We start from the raw sequence: 14,066 nt of genomic DNA, 5'->3' as shown, positions 1-14,066 counted from the left end.
CAAGTATTCTCTGGGATGCCAGGGATCTGTGACCTGGTCCCAGGGAGTCCCTGGCCCACACCAGCCATGCTATTTTAGGTATCTCTGGGGCCACCACCCACCGATGGCCCCCATCAGCCTGATCGCCGTGTTGCCCTACTGAGTCCTCCACAACTGAGGTTAGATCTCACACAGAGATTGTTTGCCTGCAGCAATGTCCACCATGAGCTGCTCCCTTCTCCCAAGGCTCCCTTCTACCCACATAGTGGCCGCTCCCACTTCCAGGCTTGGGTCCCTCCCACCACCCACCCACGACACCAGAAGCCATGGCTAGATGCTGTCCGCAGTTCGCCTGCAGTAACTTTAGTTCCCTACACTCCAGAACCTCTCCCCACCATTGACTGGCACCCACCAACCCACCCCTGCAGCAGCGGCTGCTCCTCCTGTCACCGCGTGGCACCCTCACCTGCAACTACCATGGGTTCCACTGCAGTTGCCTGGCACTCTACCCTGTATCAGTGGGGTTTTCTCTACTGTCGCAGGGCACCCCCTCCTGCAGCAACAGGGCCATCCCCACCTTTGCCCAATACCTCCATTCGTGGGTGTGAGGCTTTCCCTTTGGTAGCTCAGCTCCCCCATCCAGAGCAGCGGGGCCTTTTCTGCCTTTTCCCAGCACTTCGACCACAGCAGTGAGGCTTTTCCTATAGCTCAGCTCCTTCACCAACAGCAGTAGGGCTTTTCCCCACCTTCTCCCAGCATCCCCTCCCATGGCAGCGGGGCTTCTCCCACTGTTGTGCAGCAGTCCCATGTACAGAGCTACACTCACAGTCTTAAATCACCCCACCCATATGCCCTGAGACGGCCACCAGACCTGCCCTCCAAATAGGGAATCCCAGCTGTCGAAGGACAGTAAAACCATAATTAGATTAAAAGGTAGCCTGATCCCCACCCCCCACCAGCACATTTGGCAATGTCAGCCCGCAGAAGTATTCCTACCAGCCTCACAAAGAGAGAACCCTGGAAAATAACGCCAAGCAGACAGCAACCACACGATACAACCTCAACGAAAAAACAGGAGAGAAAAAAACACGTTGTCAGAGGAAGTCCTGTATCTAGCAACACATATAAAACAAGCAGAAGTTAAGTTAACACAGAACGAGATCTTCAGAATGCTGCCTGGAGTCATACAGGATATGAGGCAAGCATTACATTAAAAGGATGAAATGATAGAAGAGATAAAGGCCATGCACCAAAGGCAAATACCAGAGTAAAGGGACGAGGTATCAAAAGCAAATAACAGGTTAACAGGCTTCACCAACAGATTAGAAGAAGCTGAGAATTGTACCAGTAACCTTGATCATAACCAAGCAGACTTCAAACAAAAAGGAAAGACCATCAAACAAGAAAATGAAAGAAGCTGAAGAAAACCTGGGAACAATATCTGATGCTATGAATAGAAACAATATTAGAATAATTGGACTAGTAGTAAAAAGCTCCTCATTCTCACCCCTCTGTGACATAAGGTAACACTGGCGATGAAGGCAAGAGTGACAGCACATTCATTCAGATGCCTCTGGTGGCATCTTGAGGCTGTTGTGCCCAGCACACGTGTGTGAGGCTGGATGGACTCCCGTGAACCCGTTCCAGTGCCTGGTCTGGTGCCAGTTGAAGCCTTGGCCTTTGACTCTGTGCAAGTTGTCGTGTTAGTCCACTCCTGGTGGCTGCTAGGTGCTTCCCAGAGGCCAAACAGATTTGTTGTGGTTTGGCTTGGAATAGAGGGAACAGAATAGAGCGAGACACAATTCCCACAAATGAAGTGCGTGGTTCAAAGAAGGAAGCAGGATGTAGAAGACAGGTGATAAGGAAGTCGATAGAAGTTAAATCGGGGTGTTGAAAGGAGAAGTGGAAGTACAGGTGTTGGATCTCCATTAGCAGCCCTAGAAAATTTTAGGTGAGCTGGTCCTTTATCTCCAGGCTGGGCCAAGGTGGGACTGGGGGTGCCAGAGAGGAATGCTGACTGGGGCTCAGAATCACTCTGCAGCCCATGGGCTCCCATTGGCTGCTTTTGTACCTGTCTTTTCTCTCCTACTCTGCCCAGTTTGAGCTGCTTTCACCTGGACTTGAAGATATGATGGGCGTAGGTCGTGGGTCCGAGACCCACAGAGGATGGCCAATGGGCCATTAGACAAGGAGGTGAGGGAAGAGGAGTTCTTACTATGACCTTCTGCAAATTCTCATGAAAAGTCACTTGGGAATTTGTTGCCACTATCCTCAAATTCCAAAGTGGTTATTACTCATCTCCCAACAGGCTAGGTGGCAACACCTACCTGTTGTCTCAGGAGGTTTCCCAGAATGTTCTAGGGAAACCTCGAGGCTCATGTGTTACTACAGATCAGGTGTCCTGGGAAGCGGAGAAGGTGAGATGACAGGCAGAGACGGGAAAGGGACTCCGTGTGGGAGAACTTGGTTGCTGTGAAGCTAGACTCAGCTTTACTTTCTGGAAACTCGTGTGGAAGACAAATGTGGGCCCAATTCCTGCAACGTCCATATTTGTGAGGAGCAGCGAATACAGATAATCTTGTTTTCGTCCCCATGATAAAAGTTGATAATGGCATATTTTCACACTTGTAAGATAATTATAGCTTGCCTGACAGCAGTGGGGGTTGCGGAGAAGAAGAAAAATAAGTGGGAGGAAAAAAAAGGCATAGTGAATAAAAAGGAGCGTCGGGGATGGATGCCTGCTGGTCACAGGAAATGAACCAGCTAAGCCGGTTGCTACTGAGTTGACTGCTAGTCATCTCCACCCCATTGTGTAACAGAATGTGGGTTTTTCGGTGGCTGCAGTTTCAGAAGCAGATGCCAGGCCTTTCTTTCGAGATACCTGTGAATGGGCTCAAACCGCCAATCTTTCAGTTAGCACCTGTACCACCCATGGACTCACCTTTGCAGTATTTGGAAGATGCCTTTCCACCCAGTGATGCTGTTGGGCACCAGAGAAGCCCACGAGATCTTCCTGCGGAAAAAGAAACATGATTCAGGGGGACCAAGAGAGTTTTCCTTGCCTGGGAGTCCATTCAACGAAGATTCTACCCTCCACCTCTGAGTCCCACAAAAACATTAGCGAAAATGTAAGGCTAGGCACATTTGGCGCCGAAATTCTGGATATCTGGTTAAAAAGTAACCCAGAAATTTCAAAAATCAAATTGACTCCAGGATGTTGGGAACAGGTGCCCAGGTGAGCCTTTCCAGACTGATGTCCATTTAGGGGGCAGGGGCTGGGGCTTCCCATCGACCAGGCATTGACTCTTTTCTTTCCAGACATTATGCTGTTCTCTGTAAATATTGTTTCCAATATATATATATATATATATATTGTTTCCCCCTAAATATCAGGGACTGTACCTCACTGGTAATTGAGTTTGAGCACTTTCCCTTGATATGTTTGACCATGAGGCTTTTATGTTTTTTTCCCCAAGTAAATAAAAATGTTTCTATTTAGATTAATTAACTTTAAAAAAGAATATTTCTTACAAATAAGTGTTGTTGTTGGGTGCCATCAAGTCAAGTCTAACACATAGTGACCCCGATCTACAGAAATTAAATTCTGCCCAGTCTGAGGCTCTCCCCAGAGTGTTTCCTGTGTGTGAGCCATGGTTGCAGCCACTGTCAGTCCAGCTTGGTGAGGGACGTCCTCTTTTTTGCTGCCCTTCCACTTTACAGAGTATGCTGTCCTGGGTCTTGCTGAATTTGGTCGTGTAATTTCCAATCATTTGTGTTACCAAGGCCATCTTTTCCAACTACTGATCCTTTTTTGTTTTCAACTTTCACATTCCAAACACCAGTAATTAATTTTGATTCCACTGCGATCAATCTCAAATTGAAGAACTTGATGAGAACATTCAACTTGCTCGTTGCAGGCTTTAGTGCTGGGTGACTAAATCTGTATAATAGTTGTATTAATTTGTCTTCCTTGTAGGCACAGGAATATTATCCGATCACTGACAGTGCTGTATTTCAGAAAAGTTCTCTAATGTTCTTCTAATAGATTAATGCAATGTTTTCCCTCTTCCATTTGTCATTCTTAGTATAATAGACCGTATGGTTGTCTGATGTTAAATGGCCAAATCAAGTCATTTCCCTCACTAATGCCTAAAATATCAATCTTCAAGCATTTTAATGGTGGGAAGTAGTCATTCAATTAATATGTGTGTTTATTGCTTATTTGATTTATTGGATTTGTGGCCATACTTAACAGGCTACAAGAGATTACCATTTTTGTATGGGTTTTGTTTAATTCATTTGTTTTGTTAGGTTTGTTTATTTTGAATCCGTTTTTATGCATTTGGAAAAGAAAGCCAGTTTTTCAATATAATTATTTCTAGAAATATAAAATTTAACAGGGAAAAGAAATTATCCAATAAGAATACATGAAATAAGCTCATGTTAAAAAAAAAGAAATAAGCTCATCTAGGAAGTTTGCATTTAGGATTCACTTAGTTTTGAGGAATCTGAAAAAATACCTAATACTCTAAACCTCCAAAATGTGGCGGCTCATCAATGAAAATAAACAGAATTTTGTTAAAACCTATTCTAGCCTTTCTGGACTCAGGTACTCTCTTCACTTTTCCGGCTTTGTTTTTTGTTTTTTTCTTGTGCAGGGCAACTTGTAACAGAGGCAACAGCCCTCAGAAAGCTGTGGTTCAATCAGTAATCAGAAAGTGAAATTCTCTATCAGAAATCAGAAAGTTCTCTCTCTAAGAACAGAGCCCTAAGTTCAACCCATTACCTTCAAGGACATACAGAAAGGAAAACCCAATTCCATAACTACGATAAGTACCCTAAGCAGCACTCTCCCAGATACAAGCTCTTAATCACAACAACAACACCTAAGAAGAGAATGTGGCTCTCTCATCACAAACTGTTTTTGTCTGGGTACTTTAGAGAAACAAATCCACAGAAACTCATGTATAAGACAGAGTTTTATATAAAGGGTAAGTGCACATCAAGAAAACATCCAACTCCAGTACTTCCCAAGCCCACAAGTCCAACATTTACCCATATATCCAACACCAATCCACAAAGTCCTTCTCCATCTCACAAAACAGACCCAATGATTGCAACTGTAGGAGGAAAGCCGAGTCAGTGAATGTGTAAGCATCTCAGAGCTGCCAGGTGTCTCCACACAGCTGCTCCAGCACCCAGGGCTGCATCCCGGTAGGTCCATGTGGCTTCTCCTCAGGGATGTCTTGCAGAAAGTGAGCCTTGTCAGTTGAAGCAGGGAACTGGCTAAGGCAGCTGCACCCTGGTCCTACCATCACAAAGCAAGAGACCCGAGAACTCGAAAGGCAAGGCTCACTGAGCCATTTATCCCTCCGCCCTTCAATTAACCCCACATGTGTTTATCGGCCAGGTTCGCACAAAAAACTAACCCACAAACCATCATAACTATGATTTTTGAAAGGGTATTGCAGGACAAGACCCAAAATTTACCGTTGGCCCAATTTTCACATTTGAGAGGCATGGAACAAATTTCACAACTGCTTTAAACCATAGCAGGCGCCCAAAGGTGTAGTGGTTACACTACCAGAAGCTCCGTGAGAGAAACACCGGGCTTTCTGGTACAGTGAACAGTTAACAGGCTCAGAACAACACAGGGCATACTATGAATCAGCGTTGACTCAACGGCAGTGAGTGTGGAGGGTTTTTATTTAACTATAGAAGTTTGCAGGCTCATGAAGAAATTTAAACATTTTCTAAAATAACGGCAAAACCATTTTGTAGAAGAAAACTAACAATACGTCTTTTTGTTTGTTTGAGATAAACTTGTCAATAAAGACTTCAAGAACTATCTCAATTTTACTTTCCCTCCTCTCTCTCTCTTTTTTTTGTTTAAATCATTTTATTGGGGGCTCATACAACTCTTATGACAATCCATACATATATCCATTGTGTCAAGCACTTTTGTGGATTTGTTGCCATCCTCATTTTCAAAACATTTTCTTTCTACTTGAGCGCTTGGTATCAGCTTCTCATTTTCCCCCTCCCTCCCCCACCCTCCCTCCCTCATGAACCTTTGATAATTTATAAATTACTATTTTTTCATGTCTTACATTGACCGATCTCTCCCTTCATCCATTTTTCTGTTGTCCATCCCTCTGGGAGGGATTATAGATAGATCTTTGTGATCAGTTCCCCCTATCTTCCCCCACCTTCTCCTTCCCTTCCTGGTATGGCTACTCTCATTATTGGTCCTGAGGGGTTTATCTGTCCTGGAGTCCCTGTGTTTTGAGCTCTTATCTGTACCCAGGTACATGCTCTGGTCTAGCCAGATTTGTAAGGTAGAATTGGGGTCATGACAGTGTGGGAGAGGAAGCATTAAAAAACTAGAGGAAAGTTGTATGTTTCATCAGTGCTATACTGCACTCTGACTGGATCATCTTTTCCTTGTGACCCTTCTGTAAGGGGGTGTCCAATTCTCTACAGATGGGCTTTAGGTCCCCACTCCGCACTCCCCCTCATTCACAATGATATGGTTTTTTGTTCTGGGTCTTTGATGCCTGATACCTGGTCGTATAGACACCTCATGATCACACAGACTGGTATGCTTCTTCCATGTGGGCTTTGTTGCTTTTCATCTAGATGGCCACTTGTTGATCTTCAAGCCTTTAAGACCCCAGACACTATATCTTTTGATAGCCGGGCACCATCAGTTTTCTTCACCACATTTGCTTATGTACCCACTTTGTCTTCAGCGCTCAGGTCGGGAAGGTGAGCATCATGGAATGCCAGGTTAATAGAACAAAGTGGTCTTGCATTTCGGGAGTACTTGAGTAGAGGCCCAATGTCCATCTGCTACCTTAATACTAAACTTATAAATATATGCACATAGATCTATCTCCCCATCATCATATATAAATATATTTTCATATGTACATGCCTGTGTTTAGACCTCTATAAATACTCTTTACCTCCTAGTTCTTTCCTCTGTTTCCTTTTACTTTCCTCTTGTCCCACTATCATGCTCAGCCTTCATTTGGGTTTCAGTAATTCCTATTGGTTACATTGCCCTTGATCAAGCCCTACCAGGCCTCCTACACCCTCCTCACCATGTATTTTAGGTCACTTGTTGTTCCCTTGTCCCTGGGTTTGTTATCACCAAATTCGTTTCCTCCTCTCTTTTAAAGTCACCGAGACCACTGTTTAGGTTTAAGTGATAAAGAATCTGGATGTACCAGAGCTTATTAATCCATTCATCTATAACAGGGGGTTTCAGTTGTTTCCATGTTTTTGTTATTATGTTAATTACCACACTAAACATGGGTGTGCATATGTCTGTTTGTGTTGTAGTCTTTATTTCTTTAGGGTGTATACCCAGTAAAGAGATTGCTGGATCATAAGGTACCAGTACTTGCATTTGTTTAAGAAAGTGGCACACTGATCTCCACAGTGATTATAGAATTCTACAGACCCACCAGCATTCAGATCTCTCTGCAACCTCTCCAGAATTTATTATTTTCTGCTTTATTGAATTTTGCTGAAAGTGTCGATGGAAGGTGTTAACTTGTGGTTGTTTTAAATTGTATTTCTCATTGCTAATGATCGCGAATATTCCTTCATATGGTGATTGGATGCCTGGATGTCATCTTTGGTAAATTGTCCATTCATGAGATATGCCCATTTTTAAATTGGGTAATTTGTATTTTTCATTATGTCTGATAGTATGCGTGTATGCCTTGGATTAGGGTCATTAAGTTGGACCCTATTTTTTATTGATTGTCTTTATAATCAAACTGTTTTAATGATCACACCTTACTTATTAAGAGTGTACGTTATGGGAGTCTGTGCCTAAGTGCTTCTTATTTCACTTGCAAAACACTAGAGGCCCAATCTGCATCACATACTTTGGAAGTAAAGCCCAATCCCTCTCACCCAGTTTGAAAGGAAAAGTCTGGATAGGACCCAAATCTATGTAAGGCCAAAATTGCTTATCACATATATTTATTCTTTTCCTAATAGAGCACTAATAGTTACACAGAGAACATCCCTAAGTCTTCATACCTAAATGGATCTACCAAATGAGACCTTTCATGAAGTATGCAGTAGCTGGGAAATAGCTTGAAAGACTAGTTGTCTTTTCTGTATATGACCAGAAAATCTAACAATGGACTTTCAGAGTATCAATAAGAACACAGGGATCATCAATCACTTTCTCGATCTTCCCCTTCACTGTGGCAGATATTTATGTTTTTTTTCTCAAACAGAAAAAAACCTAGAAGAACTGCAATAAATCTTAAATTCATGGGCCTTTTAGCAGGAATCGTAGGGGGAATCTTTACAAGTGCCTGAAATAATGACCAAAGCAATTTTTAAAATGTGTTCAAATAATAGTTGTGAGCACAGTCAAATTGTTCCACCTAAGATGCAAAGAAAGGTAATTACCTGTAAACACAGAAAATGTATATTGCTTGCTTGTCATTAACTCTGAACACCTTTATGCTAATGGATAGAATAAGACATGCATAAACAGCCAGAGTAAGTCAGAAGGGCACAAAGATGTCCCCAGATGAGTGAGTGGATCCCAATAACCTTGAAGAGTCTCTGAGAGGAATCACTACTTCAATTTACCTGTGGAAATGGTAAATTATGGGAGGAAACTCAATAGGCACAAGAGATTGCTTTATAAACCTAAGGACTTTGTCCTTGCATAGCCTCTATCAAGGTGATCAAAAGTCATCAAAAGTTGACAAAAAACAGAGAATCAAAGAAAAGGATAAATGCCAGGAGGTAATTAAAAAGTCAAAGTCCCAATCTTCTGAATTCCAAGATAATTGCTTCAACAGACTCCTCCAGAGTTACCCTGTGTGTCTCTCTAAGCTGTTGTTCTCACTGTTAAAAAGGCATTCCGTGCAAAGTTTGAAATCACCGAACTAGATAAAGTCTCACTTTTACAGTCTATTCCTGTGCCTTCTCCCCAGGCTTCAGGGAGCATAAGCCAAAAAAACAAACAACAGAAAAAGAAATCCATTGTCATGAAGCTAGTGTGCTAGTCCCAATGCCTTGCAACCCTACTTAGGGTTTTCAAGTCCGTGAATCTTTACAAGAACAGACAGTCTCATTTTTCTGAGAGGCTGATGAACACAAATTGCTGGTCTTGTGGTTAGTGGCCAAACATGTTAACCACTGTGCCACCAGTGCCCATAATAAGGAAACAGAGAAGTTAACATATGTTTAATAAGTACCTGCTGCCCGGCTACAAAAGATATGGCGTCTGGGGTCTTAAAGACTTGAAGGTAGCTCAGAAACAACAAAGCCCACATGGAAGAAGCACACTAGCCTGTGCGATAACGAGGTGTCGAAGGGATCAGGGATCAGGCATCATTAGAACAAAAAAATCATATCATTGTGAATGACGGGGGGAGTGCGGAGTGGAGACCCAAAGCCCATTTGTAGGCCACTGGACATCCCCTTACAGTAGGGTCTGGGGAGGAGATGAGCCATTCAGGGTGCAATGTAGCAATGATGAAACACACAACTTTCCTCTAGTTCCTAAATGCTTCCTCCTTCCCCACCATCATCATCCCAATTCTGCCTTACAAATCTGGCTAGACCAGAGGTACAGATAGGAACTGGAAACACAGGGAATCCAGGGCAATGATCCCTTTAGGACTAGTGGTGTGAGTGGATACTGGGAGGGTGGAGGGAGGGTGGGGCGGACAAGGGGAACTGATTACAAGGATCTACATATAACCTCCTCCCTGGGGGACAGACAACAGAAAAGTGGGTGAAGGGAGACGTCGGACAGTGCAAGATATGACAAAATAATAATTTATAAATGATCAAGGGTTCATGAGGGAGTGGGGAGCCGGGAGGGATGGGAAAAAATGATGAGCTGATGCCAGGGGCTTAAGTGGAGAGCAAATGTTTTGAGAATGATGAGGGCTACAAATGTGCTTTACACAATGGATGGATGTATGGATTGTGATAAGAGTTGTATGAACCCCTAATAAAATGATTAAAAATAAATAAATAAGTGCCTGCATTGGCATAGTAAGTTATCAGTGTGCTGGTGGCTGCAAAGTGAGCAGTTTGAATCCACAAGGCGCTCTGCAGTAGAAAGATGAGGCTTTCCACCTCCACAAACATTTACTTCCTTGAAACCCACAGATGCAATTCTGCTCTATTCCATAGCTTCATAAGGTCTTTATGAATTAGGATTGACTGGAAAGCTCTGAATTTTTATGTATAGAAATGAGTCTGAATCAGCTCAATGGGTGAGGGTAGTGGGTACCAGAAATACATGTTTTCAATAAACTTTTTAGAACTTTTACTCTTTCACAATCCATCATACCCTTCTAGAAGTCGAAATTATCCCAAGAGCCATTATGGAAAAGTAGACAGTATATGAGGGCAATTAAAGTCACTCCATATCCTGATATTTTTCTTTTTTATGTGATAGCTTTGGTCTAAATCCGAAAGAGATTTATTAAGAAAAGAGAGTGTGACTTTTATTAAACACTTTTAGTTTCTTTATGTTATGTTTCATAATAGAGGAAGGACTAGTTTTCCAGTAGCTATATAATTTCCACAGAAAGCATTTATAGGCAAGCAGAGAAAGGAACTAAATAGGAAATAAGAGAGAGATAAACGCAGATAGTCAAAAATATTATATATTAAGAGCGATTTTAAAGACACTTTAGGACCTGTTCTAGACTGGCATGGACTCATTAGAATAATAAAAGAAATCCCTATATCCACACAGGGTCATACTTATCGGCATAAGAATTAAAACCGCAATATATCTTCCTGGAAAACATAACCTCATTGATACCACTTACTCTGAGAGGCAGGAATGAAAATTAGCAATTTAAGATGTCGATGTTGCTGTTATTAGAGACCACCAAGTCGTTTCTGACTCATGGTGACCCTATGTACAATGGAAGGAAGCAGCCTGGTGCCGCACCATTCCCACAAACCATTCTTATGTTTGAGCCCGTTGTTGAAGCCCCTGTCTCAAGCGATCTTGTCAAGAGCCTTTCTCGTTCTCACAGTGCCTCTACTTTACCAAGCACAATGGCCTTTCCCGGGCTCTGGTCTCTTCTGCTAGCACGTCCAAAGTGATCTCTCCTAGCTTCTAAGGAGCATTCTGGCTCTATTTCTTCCAAGACAAATTGGTTTGTTCTTTTGGCAGTCCCTGGCACTTTCAATAGCGTTCACCCCCATAGTGCCATGGGTCAGTCAGGGGAGAGGACATTGTGTCTCATAGTGAGGCCAGCCCTACGGTTCTCTCTGTGTATTGGCTGCTGTGAGCAGGAATATTATCCTCGGGGCTAGGTTGGCTAGGATGCAGTCCAGTCTCTTTCTCCTTCCCTCTTAGTTGGCTCCTGTGTGTTCTGAACAGACCTGCCCTTCCCCCCAGCTGTATCTTCAGTGCTGTCCTCTGTAGTGCATTCTTCAGGGGAGGGGGGTCCACATAGTTGGGTTTGGGGCCGGCCCCACAGACCTCTCTCTTAGTTCACTGCTGCATGCTGGTATGTTTCCTCCAAGTCTTGGTGCACCCAGTTGAGGTCTGGTCCCTCTCTCTCCTTTCCTGTGGAGTCTGACTTCCTTATTCAATGTCCAACTCTTACATGCCTATGAGGTGACTAAAAATATCATGGCTTGGTCAGTTACACCTTAGTCCTCAAAGTAATCCCCTCACTTTTCAACACCCTTGTGCAGCAGATTTACCGGATAAAATGCATTGTTTGATCTCTTGACTGCAGCTTCCATGGGCATTGATTATAGATCCATAAATTGGATGATACTTAATAAATAGTAACCATCTTTAAGTCAAAATCCTCATAACTGGACCAAGAGACAACATCATGATAAGCTGAGAAAATGTTTACATTGTCAAGAATGTCATTTTGCTTGTATCCAAAATCAATGCTCATGAGAGCAATGGTCAAAAATTAAAGCTGCATACCGCATTGGGCAAGTCTTCAGTAGACCTCTTTAAAGTGTTGAAGAGCAAGGCTGTCACTTTGAACACCAGGTGTGCTTCACCTAAGTCATAGTTGTTTCATCCTTTCATAAGCATGTGAAAGTTGGGCAATGAACAAAACCCGGAAGAAGTCATGCATTTGAACTATGGTGTTGGCAAAAACCATTGAAAGTCTCATGGACTGCCAGAACACACAAATCTTTCTGGGGGAAAAGTACAGCCAAGTCCTCATTACAAGCAAAAATGGCGAGACTTTGTCTCATATACTTTGGACATGTCGATCAAAGTCCCTCATCCTGGACAAAGTAGAGAGCGAGTGAAAAAGAGATAGACTCTCATCAAGATGGATTGTCACAAAGGCTGCAACAATAAACTCAAACATAACAACAACTTTAAGGATTTTGCATGCCTGGGCAGTGTTTCATTCTGTTGTACACAGGGTCACTATGAGTTGGTATTGACACAATGCATATAACAAGAAATACCATTATTTTTATTATGTAAATACATTCCATTGTAAAGATAAATAATTATCAATGAAAGATAGTTTTTTATTAAATAGAACTTTTAGCATGTTACTGAGATCCCCTTCAGGGCCAAAGCACTCATTTCTTAGGCTGCCTAGAATAGAGATTACTTATAATGAACCCTCTCAAGAACTTGGAGAACATATATAGAACTATATTAAAGGGGTTGCAACAAGGAGAAGATGGAGTATAAAGTTCAATACAGAAGAGTTTCTCCATATGGACTCAGTAGGCATCCATGTGTTGGAATCAGCTAACAGAAACAACAATAATCCTACAGTACAATATTTAACAGGTTGGAAACACGTGGTTGGAAGTGGAACCATGCGAATGGGTTGGATTTGGAAAAATGAATTAATGGCCTATATTAGGTAAAGTAGTAACATCAAATAATATCTAGGGATACATGCAGAAATTTGACAATGCTACTTTACAGTCTCAAGATAAAGGGGAGATTTTTTTACTCTGATAAAGATTTACAGTCTTGGAAACCCACAAGGATAATTCTACTATGTCCTATCGGGTCCTTATAAGCCAGAATAAACTTGATGGCAGTGAGTTTTTAGTGTGTGTGTGAGAGAGAGTGAGAGAGACACAGAGACAGCGACAGAGAGGGGAGAGAGACAGAGACAGAGAGAGAAAGAGAACCTTGTTCAGAGGTAGTCCTGAAAACAAGAGAGGGAAATTTCTCCTAATGGAGAAATTCATTTTGTGCACATGGTCATCTTATTTATATGAACAGAAAATGGCCTAGGGTAACAATTTATGTGGTTTGAGCAAAAGTAAAGGGGTTGGCTGGTCAAACAGGGAAGCAAAACAAAATATTGGGAGATCTCTATATTTTCTTCTGTAATCAGGAAAATCGCCCTAATTTTGGCTTTTAAGAGAATTTGTTCAGGAATTTTTCCCCAAGATCAGTCATTAAGGGCATGAATACCAAATATTTTATAGCCCGGTAGCTTGGAAATGAATTTGGGAAGCAAACTCCGTCAACTGATGGAATGGCATGGAGTCCTCATGGCAGCAAACACTCCGTGCCATTTTAAGCTTATTGTGAGTTTCAGCATTAATATTTCAGAAAACTCTCAGGAGGTTTATATAGAGGTTTCAAGAGGCCATGGAAAGATATTCTGACTTAATGTTCATGACAATATATTTACTTTTTAATTAATGAAGTTTTTTGTAACAGATTTGCCCAAGTAGTTTTATTCCCATTGCATAAATGAAAAATATCAAAACTAAAGCTAATCTAGGGTCATGGCTTCACATATCTGTTCTAGAATCCAGATATCAGTGCTTTACAAAAGAATCTCTGTCCTCTCTCTTTTTTCTTTTTTTTCTGTCATTATTTTGACAGAAGAATAGTAGGTGCTCTGCATATTGGGAATGTGCACTGTGCTGGATATTAAATGCTGAAACAAAGGCTTCCTAAAGTACACACAGCCACATAATTTAGTATGAGAAGGAGATGTTGAAAATACATCGGCACTAAAACTTGATTAAAGGTGCTATGAAGATAGGGAGAGTGTTGTGGGAGCAATTGACTCCGCTATTACTGTGCTCCTAATGAAGGGTTC

At 42.1% G+C, this 14,066-nt stretch overlaps 1 pseudogene; it reads left to right on the top strand.

The window, feature by feature from the left end:
- The window catches only part of LOC101652937, an 87,464-nt pseudogene extending 84,452 nt beyond the window's left edge, over positions 1–3,012 (top strand).
- Positions 3,013–14,066: the final 11,054 nt, after the last annotated feature.

Source organism: Echinops telfairi, unplaced genomic scaffold, assembly GCF_000313985.2.
Source record: "Echinops telfairi isolate 266 unplaced genomic scaffold, ASM31398v2 ScPeMD7_6;HRSCAF=24_0, whole genome shotgun sequence".
Taxonomy (NCBI): domain Eukaryota; kingdom Metazoa; phylum Chordata; class Mammalia; order Afrosoricida; family Tenrecidae; genus Echinops; species Echinops telfairi.
The sequence above is the reverse complement of the archived record's forward strand: the minus strand, read 5'-3'. Positions and strand labels throughout refer to the sequence as shown.